Source organism: Cololabis saira, chromosome 2 (assembly GCF_033807715.1).
Source record: "Cololabis saira isolate AMF1-May2022 chromosome 2, fColSai1.1, whole genome shotgun sequence".
Lineage (NCBI taxonomy): Eukaryota > Metazoa > Chordata > Actinopteri > Beloniformes > Belonidae > Cololabis > Cololabis saira.
Window position 1 is genome coordinate 19913477 of NC_084588.1, and position 13680 is coordinate 19927156.

Genomic DNA, 13680 nt, shown 5'->3' on the forward strand with positions numbered 1-13680 from the left:
TTGATTTAGGCCAGTCATACAAAAGAGTCTGAAATGCTTTGAGTCTACTCAAGTTCAAAGAGATACATTTTTAGCCTGTCCAAATTCAAATTTAAACTGCCTTTAAGTCCCATCAGCCACATAAAGAGCAGTTTTTAACCATCTTTTATTTATCTGTGAAGTGCAGTAGCTGCAAGGGAAATAAACCTTTATATACAGCTTCATCTCACTGCCATGCACTCCTCCATCACTCCACCTTTATTCGTGCTGATACGGTTTCATTGGACTCACGACTGCCACTAACTTATAGATGCCTCTTTGGTTTGGAAATTCCCAAACTATCTCCCCAACAAAGTTGTGTGCAGAAGATCACCTTCTTCCAAAAGTTTCAAAAATTCCCATAATCCTTTTAGCTTCAGTAGACATAGAAGGGGTTTATGTTGCGTAACACCCCAACGAAAGATTACGTTTTTGTGGTTCTCCACCAGAGGGTTTCTCAGCCTTTTTTAGCTTAGTTTTCATGAACTCTGGACTAAGTGGGTTGTCATGCTGCCATGCCAGTTGGATTACAACATACATCTCTCTAGGTCTTCATGTTACCCAGAGACCTAAATGGATATATCATTATATAAAAATGTCATCGCATATGTTGGAGCAAACTCCATGAACTCAATGAGTTGTTTCAGACCATAATTTGGGAATCAGAACAGGCAACCAAATTAATATCCAATAACTAATGTGACATCCTTTGTTTCCGGTGACTGTTATTATAAGTGAAAGGGTGTGTAGTCAAACTGATTACCACTGCATCAGCTAAATGATATAGGGTTCATATTGCTGTGTAGTCTGTACAATTCAGAAAATCTGTCTAGAGGTTCTCCACAAGCTGCAGCTGTCCACAAATATCCCCAACAGAAACAAAAATAAAGAGTGAAATGAATTACCCTTCCAAGACCAACACACATATTTTCAGCTCCTGACATGGTTCTTATCTGTTCCTGCAGAAGTTAGTGAACGGAAATAGAAAATATACACTGAGATGGAATTCCAGCCTGTGAGGGTTATAGATGAGGGTCTGCATGAGAAACAGCAAGTTTGTTACTTCTTCCTACTCCTTTTTCGAGCATGACACATTTGGTATGTATTTATATTCATTAATTCTTTGTTTACGAAGGTACACTTATTATTTAGTGATTATTATTGTTCTTTTTTTGTGTATTGTTTTGCTGTTATATTTGTTTTAATGTTTTTATCTTTTAGGTGCTTGTGTTTGAAATAAAAGATATCAATCAAAAAAAGCAAAGAATTGTTTTATCGCGTCAAACAGAATTGAGGGAAGAAGAAGGAAAAATCATATTGAGGTTATTAGAACTGGTAACTTTTTTCAAACCACTAGCAAGAATCATTAATCTGAGTTTGTGATGTTATTTTAAAAACTCCCAACTTGTTTAACTGCACGTCAAGTGCCCCACACTCCCACACCTCGATTCTGGCTCATTGTGGGTGAATGTTTACTGACTTGAGCTGAAGCAGTTTACTGAGCCACTTGTGTCCAACATAAAAGTCCACAGCACAAAGATACATTCAAAACTGCAAACAGCAAACACAATAGATGTGTTTTTGCTTGTGACCCTGGACAAACTGCTGCCGTGGAATAGCCTTTATTTGAGATAGAACATTTCACTCCCATAAGTGCTCACTCGTGGCAACTGATGACACTGTGCTGAGTTTCTGCTTTGACTAGTAAACATCCCTGCAGAAAAGACAGCAGTTCACAACCTGGCCTATTGTAACATCCAGTCAGAAAAAATGCTTAGCCTGACACAACCTCAGCTTGTGATGCAAGATAAATACATGCAGTTTGGCGCAGCTTTCTGCTCTTGCAGCTTCAGTACGTAAATATATTGGGTTTGAAATATATTAGTCATATAATAAACTTGTGTTTTGCGTGATTTCTATCTGCTGCAGGTTTCTGTCATCTGCGCTTGCAGCCTATGTGTCTTGTTTCCGCTACATTGAGAGCTCCTTTTAGCCTTTAAATGCCAACTCCTGAACATTTACCTGCTTAACTGATAGATAACATTGGACCTCCGGTGCTATTGCTGGAGGGTTCATACATGTACCTTTCAATTAAATGAAATGAAATGAAAATAATAATAATAATAACAGCACCAATTCACCACAAAAATGACCTCAGGGCACTATACAAAAACAAACAAAAACAAAAAACAGACAATTTCAACACAAAGACATTTAAATAAACTAGAATTTATTTCACTTTTAATCAGGTTATCATCTAATTAGAAATAATTAATTATAATCAAATTCATTATAAATATATTCATTAAATACCAATTAATAAAACGCAGTCTCACCAAGGAAAGTAAGAGTAAGATTGTTTTTTTCCATATATACATATATATATACATATATATATATATATATATATATATATATATATATATATATATATATATATATATATATATATATATATATATGTATATATGCACACACATGCTGAATTTGTGTTGTTGAAGACATCGTGGTAACTAGCAGGTAAACGGGGTAAACTGTTAAAGCAGAGCTCTCTCACAGTCCTGTGATATTCCTGCAGCTGTTAAGAAGAATGGACTCCAAAGCAATGGGTTGCACATTATTCATGTAAAGCATGAATAACTGCTACTGTCAGGGCAAAATTGCCATCTATTATCTCAGTAGGGCTGTTTCAAAGCTGTGTCAGTTTTTTCGCACCTACCATGAAGAAATTAAATTCCTTGTTTATTGGAAAGACGAAGGTATCAGCAAGGTGCCATCCAAATCAGACACCCCCACCCCCAAGAGTGAATGTTTGTTTGTGAGCTTACATTCAGAGACCAAGCATCTCAGACAGCATTTTCAAAGCCACTCTTGACTTGTAGGGGGTCCCTGCGAGCTCAGGTTTCTGCGTGTCTGTTTAACCGGAAGAGGCATCAATGTAACCAGATGAAAGGTGCTGGTTTAGTGAGAGGAGAGGGACAGGATGGAGGCACCAGCAATCACAATGACATTTGAACATAAATAGTTCCAATATGGAAAAGAAAAAGGAGACAAACACAGAATTAACGACAGCAATAATGCCACAAGCATATATTGAGTGAAAAGAGAGCAGAGAAAGGGAAAGACCCCAATGTATCATGGGAGATGTAAGGCCATAGTAGCATAACTAAAGGGATTGCTCAGGCGCTCCTGAGCAAATTTTAACAATAAGCATTGTCGAAAAGGGAAAGTGTTTAGCCTAATCTGACATGAGACAGAGAGTTTGTCTTTACCCCAAGAGAGAAGCAGACTGAGAGACCCATTTTCTGTATGAACTGTTGGGTTTGGGTAGTACCTCTGCTAGGAGACATATGCAACTGTGTGAGAGAAGCATTCTTAGTCAGCAATCATGACTGCCAGGTATCTCACAAAGTTTTTTGGGAAGAAATAAACAGGTGATTTTTATTTAAATATTATGAATATATGAACTGGATCACCAATAAGATCTGTCTGAATGTGATTATATGAATGATGAGCTGACACAACACAGCGGCCCAGATCCAGGTGTATGTTGTGAAGGAAAAGGGCCCCAGAACAGAGCCTGGGGGCTTCCCTGTGGAGACGCGATGGGAAGTGGAAATTTGTTGTTGCAATGACACTCTGTCACAAGCTGTGTTTTCATCACATTGCTCAGCAAAGCAGGAAAGACATGTCTGATATATCGCTTTAAAAAAATGTGCATCAGGCGAAAACAAACGGTTGTGTATAGTGGACTGTACTACCCCTTGTTGTAAGAAACAAAGATGCGCCAAAAATAAGAAACAGAACTTTGACCAAAAACGAATCACTTTGACTTTGACCAAATATGAGACACATACAGGAAGAGGTCTTCAGAAAACTGCTTCAAATGCAGAAGTGAGCTGCATTTGTTTGTTTTTCTCTGTGTTCTGAAATAAGGATAAACAAAAGTCTAAAAGTCCTCCATGTGTTATCTGTGTCCGCTTATTCCAGTTCAGGGTCACAGAGATAGTCTTCAAACCTTTATGCACAATTTCATTTTCTTCATTGTCACCTTTAGAGGGTGTCAAACTTGGATCAGTGGAAACATCATTTAGGTGTAAAGGTGAATTTAATAATGAAGCTATTGACATAATATTCAACCTCTAACGTCAGCTACTTATGTGGATATTAAAGGAAATAAATTCATGCTAAGAGGTGACACAGTCACTTCCTGCTTCCCCTGTAGGCTGGATTTTTGAAGTAAATACAGGTTGTTCAGAGCTGGAGCAATCAGGCTTTCTTCAAGTACTCTACCCTCTGGACGCTGCCACAGCTTGAACCTGCTCTTGCAGTAAATAACATTTACAAACACTGGTTTAGTTTCCCAGCCTTAAAAGTACACTTCCAACTCCAGTCTTTTGCCACAAGCCCAGCTCATTCCTTTTTTTCTTGTGTCTTTGAGCAATATCTCCCTCTACTTCTTTACACTACTTTTTAGGAGCTCTATTCCCAAATTACTTCTCAGGTTAACGTTTTACTACAGATAAAGATACAGCATTGCAGCGGTGCCAAATTTCTCTCAACTAAACTCATACATGTGACACGTTACTTTATCCAACATCAGGACTCAGCTCAGAGCCTCGCTACATTTAGTTGGGGATCCTCCTTTGAGTCCATGTGGGAAGAGCATGGATGGACACGGTTACCGTGTGGAAATGATCAAAGGTAGGCAGCAGCTGAATCGCAATACTTGTATTAGGTTTGCACTTTCCAGTGCAGGAAAACACAGAGACAAAACGACACCAGGGAGGTGTGGAAGGGGATGAGAAACATCACTGGGACAGTCTGTGGCAGTGGTGGGAGGAGACCAACAACAGGCCAGGCTGGATATTGTTGTGGACACTTACCACCAGAGGTGTCAAGTAACGAAGTACAAATACTTCGTTAACTTACTTAAGTAGAAATTTTGGTTATCTATACTTCACTGGAGTAATTATTTTTCAGACGACTTTTTTATTTTACTCCTTACATTTTCACGCAATTATCTGTACTTTTTACTCCTTACATTTTAAAAACAGCCTTGTTACTCTATTTCACTTCGGCCTTTAAAAAAAAACTATCCAGTTAAATTGCTCCATCCGGATAGAGTGAATTTGGTTGTGGTTGTTTCAGATGTTCTTGTCCAGTTTTGTTCTTACATCCGTTCCCTCAGATTCCTGCAACTAAACTTGGATGTACATTCCAATAAAGGTTAGGATAAATGATAACATGCCTCTGAAGTTTGACTTTTTGCACCATTAACTAGTCATCATATCTTCTGCTCTCTGAAACACATGTTAATGCTCAATAGTACACATATATGGTTCTTTAATATATTTGCATTATACTAAGATGCATTCATTTTCAATCGCTTTTGTCCTTAATGGCTTTTTTCCCTCTTACATTAATTTTACTTTTATACTACAGTAGTTTTGAAACCAGTACTTTTATACTTTTACTTGAGTGAAAAACTTGAGTTGATACTTCAACTTCTACAGGAGTATTTTTAAACTCTAGTATCTATACTTCTACCTGAGTAATGAATGTGAATACTTTTGACACCTCTGCTTACCGCCCCTCACACACACCAACACCTCTCCTGGGATCATCACTCCCCTTTTTCTAGGACAACACTTCTTTCTGCACTTCAGTAAACTTTTTAAGCCTCTATCCGCACCTTATTTGTTGTTACTCTTCTCTGTATTACTTGGCTGTTGTTTTTGTGTGATTACTCATTTTCTGCACTGAAGCCCCTGGTACAACAATTTCCTGAGGGATCAATAAATGTCTTAACTTATAGACGCATGCATGCATGCAGGCTGCTGTTTCTCTGGTTCCTCCCTCCCCTTCGGTCCTGTGCTGTCACATATGCAGAGGTAGAGAGCGAATATTAATTGGGCTCAGGTGTGTCCTAACTGGTGCTCCCGCTGACCCAGAGCCACTGGCTCACCTCTCCTCTGCAGCTGAGCTGAACCACAACCCACAGCTCTATTTATGCTCCTCTTACTGCATTCAAGTGATTGGGGTTCATTTTATTTCCTTATTTCAGGTCATTTTTCTGGAGACATATAATCTTGGGATCTGCACTTGTTGTTTAGACGTGTTTTCATGCTTTCATTCTATAAACAGACAATTTAAACATCCTGAGTGCTGACCTCATTTCTACTTTTAATAGCTTTGCTTTCTCCAAATGTCAATGTCCTCCAAAGTGCCAAGAGCTGACCTTTACAAGGCCTGCAGCTCTTCAACACGATTAGACCCTGAAAGACTGAAAACATTTATGAAAATGTCAAAATATTCAATTTTTCAAGTTATGTTAGAAAGCATAATTTGAAAACTAATATCCCCTCACATTATTACCTTAAGGTATTTTTTACTTACCAGGGATGCTCAAGTAAAGATATCACTTACCCAAGTAACATCCACACAAATGTCTGTTTCTGTGTCACAACAACGAAGAGTTGTAATTCCTATGTAGGCCGTAGCTGGCATTTGTTCTGTAATTAAACAGTAAAATGCGTGCTTGCTATGCTTCCCTTTGCTTATTTCATTGTATGTAATGTAATGTAATTCCCTTTCTGTACCTCAGATATGGTGACTGAGGCACACCAGGGGCCGGATTCACAAAACATTCTTAAGGAAAAAAATCTTCTTAAGTGTAATTTTTTTCTTAAGTTCAGTCTTAAAGGAGCATGAGGCTCCTTTTAAGAAATGAGACTCTCTAGCGCCACCCTTCACCACGACGGCCGTTGGGGGTACTGCAGCCAACAGCGAAGCCGGCACGGGAGAACGGGGAGAACGCACATGCAGCGTCATGTGTCTTCACATCCGCAGGACAGCGCGGGAAATTCGGGACCGAATCGCAGCACATTTTGCAGCACACAGCCTGTTCAAGGCAAAGGAGAGATACACTAGAGGGCTCATTCTTTTTGGTTTGGAACGCTTCATCTGACATTATTACTAGAAAACTTAAAACGTATACGAATTTTTTTCATAAATCCTGACTCAATCCTGCCTCATGCTCCTTTAAGAAGAAAAAATAGAAGAAGTCATATTCTCCGAAAAAGTTCTAAGTATTTTCTCAACTTTCTTCTTAAGTTTCTTCTTAAGAAAAAAACGTAAGAATAAATGGTATTCTTGAAATAAAAGTTCTCAAATTTGTTCTTGACTTTTTTCTTAACTTTAAGACAACCTTGACCTGTCTTAAAATTTCTTCTGTGAAAAGGTAAGCCTCTAATATCACCTTTTTCAACACATTTTAGACAAGTTTAAACTAGTAGGTCATAGTTTGAGGTTATACTTTGTAATTAATTACACAAAGAGCCTGTTAACTGTTTGTTAGCATGTTAGTTAGCATGGTAGGAATTACACTTAAGAACCTTCTTATGAACTTCTTAATTTTAGATCTTAAGACATTTCTTAAGATCGTTCTTAAGAACATATTGGTGAATCTGGCCCCAGACCTTTTGTGAGCTGGAGCTGATAGATGTTGAACAACAGTTATTTCTACTACATTTACAGCCCTCTATCATGTTTGAAAATGGCAGAAAAGAAGTACTAGCCATAAACACAGCACTACCAGTTGGCCCAAAAACAGTTGCTGCAGTCTGAAAAACTGCTTGGTTGCATTTCTGGTACGGCTTATGACTTGTGGCATTGATTTGATCCAGAAGTGTAATTTTCCCTTTAGCATCAGCACAAACATAAGTGAGGTGGCTAATTTTCCATAAAAACTGCCTTCTGTGATATATTTACATTTATCATCAGGTGTTGGAGCCACTTAAAACTACCTAAAACTACTTCAGATGTGAGGAGCCATGTACCTACTTATCTAAGCCTGTGATGCCTGATGTGTGCAGAGCAGCTAACTGGCTGGTTGGATGGGGCCGCCCCGTCATGATGACGACTGTGCGGTCTTGGGTCAGCCATTCTGGGTGGGTCCCTCATGTCGCTCATGGAGGGCAGTTAGTTTCCTCAGCCGATAGGTGTGGACCATGTCTGGGCCTGCTGCTGTCCAACTCTCTACACCTGGGACTCTCTCCCGATGTCTGCCATTGTGACGGTGACCGGGTCTCGGTCAGCTCTTAAATCTACTAACCATGGGCCACTGGGGTTATGTATTGCCTCTCATAAACCTTTCCAGGATTCTTCTGAGCCTAATTAATTTCTCAACTCATACTACCACTTGTTGATTATGCAGATATTGTTTATCAAAATACTCCAGATACCCATCTTAAACCTCTGACTGTATTATTTAATTCATTATGTAGATTTGTGTTACGTTGTCCTTTCAGAACACATCAGTTATTTATGTTTGATTCATTGAACTGGTTGCAACTCAAACCTAGACGGCAATTTCACTGGCTTCATTTCCTTTTTAAATGTGTTAATTTTCACTGTCCTCCATATTTAAAAGAACTCATGATTCTATATAACTCTCCATACACACTCAGACATATGAATTTTCCTTTTTTCTTTGTTCTTAGAATTTTAAAAGAGGTTGGGAAAAGATAATTTTATTTTAAAGCTCCATCAGATTGGAATAATTTTCCCCTCTTTTTGCGTTCTATTACCTCTTTTCATTGTTTTAAGTTGGCATCATATTCCCATCTTAAAACAAATTGCCTATGTTTTTAATTTATTTATGTATTTTTTGTGTCCTTTTTTCTATTTATTTATTTTATTTATTTATTTATTTTTTCTTTTCTCTCTGTTATGTTATATTTATCTCATTGTTTCGGTTATTTAATTAGCCTACTTTGTAACTAGACTTATGTGTGTAGGGGTTGTGTGTGGGAGGGGGTGAGCAAGATGTTTGTGTTTGTTTTATGTCATGTATGTCTGTACTGTAATGTGATATATTGTAATGTTGTGTGTTTTATGGGACCCCCTTGAAAATGAGATGTTACATCTCAAGGGGTTATCCTTTAAAGGAGCATGAGGCTCCTTTTAAGAAATGACTCTCTAGCGCCACCCTTCAACACGACGGCCGTCGGGGGTACTGCAGCCAACAGTGAAGCCGGCACGGGAGAACGGGGAGAACGTGCATGCAGCGTCATGTGACGTCACATCCGCAGGACAGCGCGGGAAATTCCGGCCCGAATTGCAGCACATTTTGCAGCACACAGCCTGTTCAAGGCAACGGAGAGATACACTAGAGGGCTCATTCTTTTGGGTTTGGAACGCTTCATCTGACATTATTACTAGAAAACTTAAAACGTATACGAATTTTTTTCATAAATCCTGCCACAATCTGGCCTCAAGCTCCTTTAATAAATTCCTGAATTCCTAAGTTCCTTGGATGGATTGATTTTCATGTTATTACTCTGCCACTGAGTGTACACATTGAATGTTTCATGAAACAACATCCTATTGATTCACCTGCTTCAACTTTAGATGTGCAGCTTCTCAGTTGGGCGGGCTGGGCTCCAAGTCTTTGTTTGGCCTCAGGTAGTGATATTTCTTAGATAGTTGTTTCTTCATTGCACCTTTCAGTTGTTCCGATGCGGCCTTGATCTTTCCAGCCTCCTCTGGCTCTCAGATGTGTAGCATTTCTATGAGTACTGCTGCTGTGCCAGAGAGTCCCAGAGTCTTTAATCATCCAGCAGCCCTCTAAGCTGAGCCTTGACCAGGTTGTAGGTATGAAGTAAGTTTAAATTGTTGTTGTTAGTAGCATCTCCTAGCAGACTTTCAGAAGGTACTCTATCTCTTATAAGGGCATAAATATGTGCCACTAGAAACTGAATTTGAATAATTTATATTTGAATTTGAATTGCTCAACTTGAATAATTGCATTAAAAAACTGAATCTGAATCACATAATTTGAATTTGTATTGTTTAATTTGAATCATTGCATTGAAAAACTGAATCTACATTCAGTTCTCACAATTCAAATTCAGTTCTTGCAATTCAATTTCAATTTCACTGTATCAGACATCCGGGTCTTCCGGAGGAACATTAATCGAGTGCAGATACAAATAACTCCTTTTCACGTAGCCTACTATAACCTCTATTTTCTTTCAACAATATAAACGACCAATGGGTCTAGATATTTCGAAACCTATTGTGTTTTCTCCATTCTGTGTAAAAAGTGTAGATTTATATCTTGCCGTTTTGTAGAAAAATCTTTGCTGGGAGTTCTTTGTATCTGCACTCGGCACATATTTCTGCCCATACTCTTAGCCTTGGGAGTCATGTTAGCTCAAGCCATCCAGCTTTGTGACATTCACTATTATTTGTAACCTAGTTGAACAGCATCCCAATAGTCTCAGGGCTTCTTTAGATGCTTCATTTGTACGAGGCTGAATGTATTAGAAGAATGAAACTCAAGCCATAAGGTTGGGAGAATAGTTTGTAGAATTCAAACAAAAGGTATTTGGGATGTGGAATTTAAATGACATAAAAGCACAGAAGCCCGACATTTATCCAAAATGGAAGAAGAATACTTTTCTCAGATTTGGGGTGAAGTCAAACAACCTAATCAGGGAGGAAGAGTCCTGTTCGGACCACGAATGCTTGTCCCCGTTCTTATCTCAGAATGAGATTTAAATACAAATAGAAGATATGAATGTTAGCATTCTTGCATACGAATGTCCTGAACCCAGGTCACCTCAACACAGACTCTGATGACATCATTGCTAGACATTTGAAAGCGGCGCTGGGTTGAAATAAATATTTAACCACAATTACAATCAGATTGTGGTGACACGGTCCATTCCCACTGCTGCTCACTTGTAAAACCTGGCCACGTGTGTTTGTCTGCCGGACGATGTTTCCAGCACTTCACAGGGCATTGCATCATTTAATTAAATTAATTTCCTGTAGACCAATGCTAACACAAATTGAAGTTGCCTAACCCAGACATGTGTGCCACCAAACCCCCCCAAAAGACCTGGTTGTCGCGGTCAACAATTCAACACATTACAATTATTCAGAGGGAAAAGCAGTACACAAGATAAACACAAACCGATGGCTTCGTCTGAAACATCAGAGACTGTAACCTGTGGGTGTCATCACGGATAAAAGATGATATAACAGCTGTTGCAAGAAGAAGTAGTAACATGATGAACTTCAAAGGTCTGTCCACCTTGTCGCTGACAGGTGATCAGAGGAGAGGATGTCGCTCCCTAGACCTGCCTTCTGTGCAAGTATGCAGCCTCGAGCGCCTCGACTAATATTCATACCCTTTGAACTTTCCCAAGTTTGGTCACATTACACTGAAAAACATAGAGGTATATTATTGGGATTTTGTGTTATAGACCAACAACAACACATACTTAATTGGAAAAGCGTGGCGTGCATTTGAAGTCAGCATCCCGGAGACAAGGCTTTGCAGATCGACCTTTCGCTGCAGTTGCAGCTGCAAGTCATTTGAGTTATTTCTTTATGAGCTTTGAACATCTAGAGACGGAAATTGTTGCTCATTCGTCTTTGCAAAATACCTCAAAGCTCTGTCAGATTAGTTGTTGAGTGTCCGTGAACACTAATTTTCTTGCCTTTTCTAAAAGTCTTGGCACAGATTCTCAAAGGGATTTAGACCCGGAGCACTCCAGCCCATTAATAATCTAAACTTCGTCATCCTAGCTCCGGTTACATATTAGGGGTCGTTGTCCTGCTGGACGGTGAATGTCCACTCCGGTCTCCAGCCTCCAGCAGCCTCCAGCAGCCTCCAGCAGGTTTTCTTCCAGGATTGCGGTGTATTTAGCTCCTCCCATCTTCCTATCAGCCCTGATCAGCGTCTCCATCTCTGCTGAAGACAAACCTGAAGATGCTGCCACCAGTGTCTCACAGTAGGGATGCTGTGTCCAGGGGGATGTTAGTTTTCCAACTCCACACAAGTGCTTTGCATTTAGTTCAGGTCTGCTCTCTTCTGACCTGACCACTGTCCTTCAGATGTCTGCTGTGCCCCCTGCTTCTTTTGGCCATCTATCAACACTAGCCCCTCTTCCATCAAGGCCAGATTGGTGGATTTGTACTGTGGACAGTCTCTTTCACCTGAGCTGTGGATCTCTGCAGCTCCTCCACAGTGACCAAAGCAATGGATATACAGTATATATTATTAAATCTAACCTGAAACTTCAACACAACATTATCCCTGACTTGTCTGGTGCTTTCCTTGGTTTTCATTATCGTTTTTGTGCACAAACCCCTGGGGCCTTAACAGGGCAGCTGTATTTACATTACACACAGGTGGAGTCTATTTACTAATAAGACACCTGAAGGCAGGATATCATATGGCAGTGTCAGAATACAAGCGGTTTAATACAAATGCAAGCCACACTTTTCAGATTTGTATATGTAAAAAGGTTTTTAAGGCACAAAATACAGAGAAGAGCCTCTAGTGGTGAAGTGGCTAAAGTTTGGAGCACAAATTACCCACCTATCCCTTTACTGTACATACACTTTTAGACATATTCGTTTTATTCTGTTAGGTTGATAATTCTCTAAGTGTGTCCTTGTTGGTTTTTTTTTGACAAAGTCCTTATCTTATTTCTCTTTTCCATCCAATTATAGAGACGTCTTTTTTTCTTCTCTTTTGTCATATTATCTCCTTTTTTCCTGTGTAATCTGAGTGAATTTTCCTTCATTTGGCTCTGCAGAGCATCTCCATCCATCGCTGTGACAATGAGAGGGCGCACCTTCGATTACAGTATTATTCAGATTCAGACAACTTAATTGATCCCAAGAAGGTAGATTCATCTGCAGATTACACATCAGTAAACACCCAAACATGTCAAGTCTACTTTCATACACAAACAGAAGTTGGTAAAAGACAAGTAAAATAAGTGAAATAAGATGCAATAAAAAAACAATGGACATAATTTACAAGTTTCATTTAAAAATAACAATTTCCAATGACTATTATATAGAAGATTTAGAGTGTTAGACTTTTTTCTCAGAGGTAGGAGATGACGAGAATACAACTTTCTCTTCTGGTGTCCCATAAACTCAGAGTAAACCTTTGCAATGTTGTGCAGGTTATTCTGGCAGGCAGAAGAAAATGTCAAAAGACTTTTGATAAAAGAACAATAAAAGTCAGATAAAATTCTCTGAATGACATTAAGAGTTAAGCTTACTCAGATAAAGTCTATGTTGACTGATAAAACTAAAGTTTGTTAATATCAAACCTTACTTTACAGTCGATCACAGTTCAAAACTTTTATAAGTCATATTTACTGTTTACAAAACATTAAGGTCGTTATCATGACAGACTCAGGTTTTGCAGGGTCATAATCAGACTATGAACCCTGAATAAGAGATAAGAGGACAATATCTTCAAAAAGAGTTTAACAGGAAACCTGTTCTCCTGAAACGTCCTCCGGCTTCAGTGTACATAAACAGAAGGGGTCACAACATGTCACATGATGATATATGTCTGTTCACAGGAAACCTGCTGGAGCCAGTCGGCGAGAAAATTCTAAATCAGCATGAAGAGCTGGTGGGAACATTCAAATGAGAGGCAAGTCCTTCGGGCCATAAATGAGACTGTATCATGATAAAAGCTGTTGAAAAGTCTGCATATTACGGACTTGCATGGGGTCTGTATTTACAGATGCTGATACGAAGCATTTAAAGTTCAAAAGTTTTGCACCCTCCACGTGACTTAAAGGGTTCGTTTTTCCATCTATAAGAGCACGATGTTAT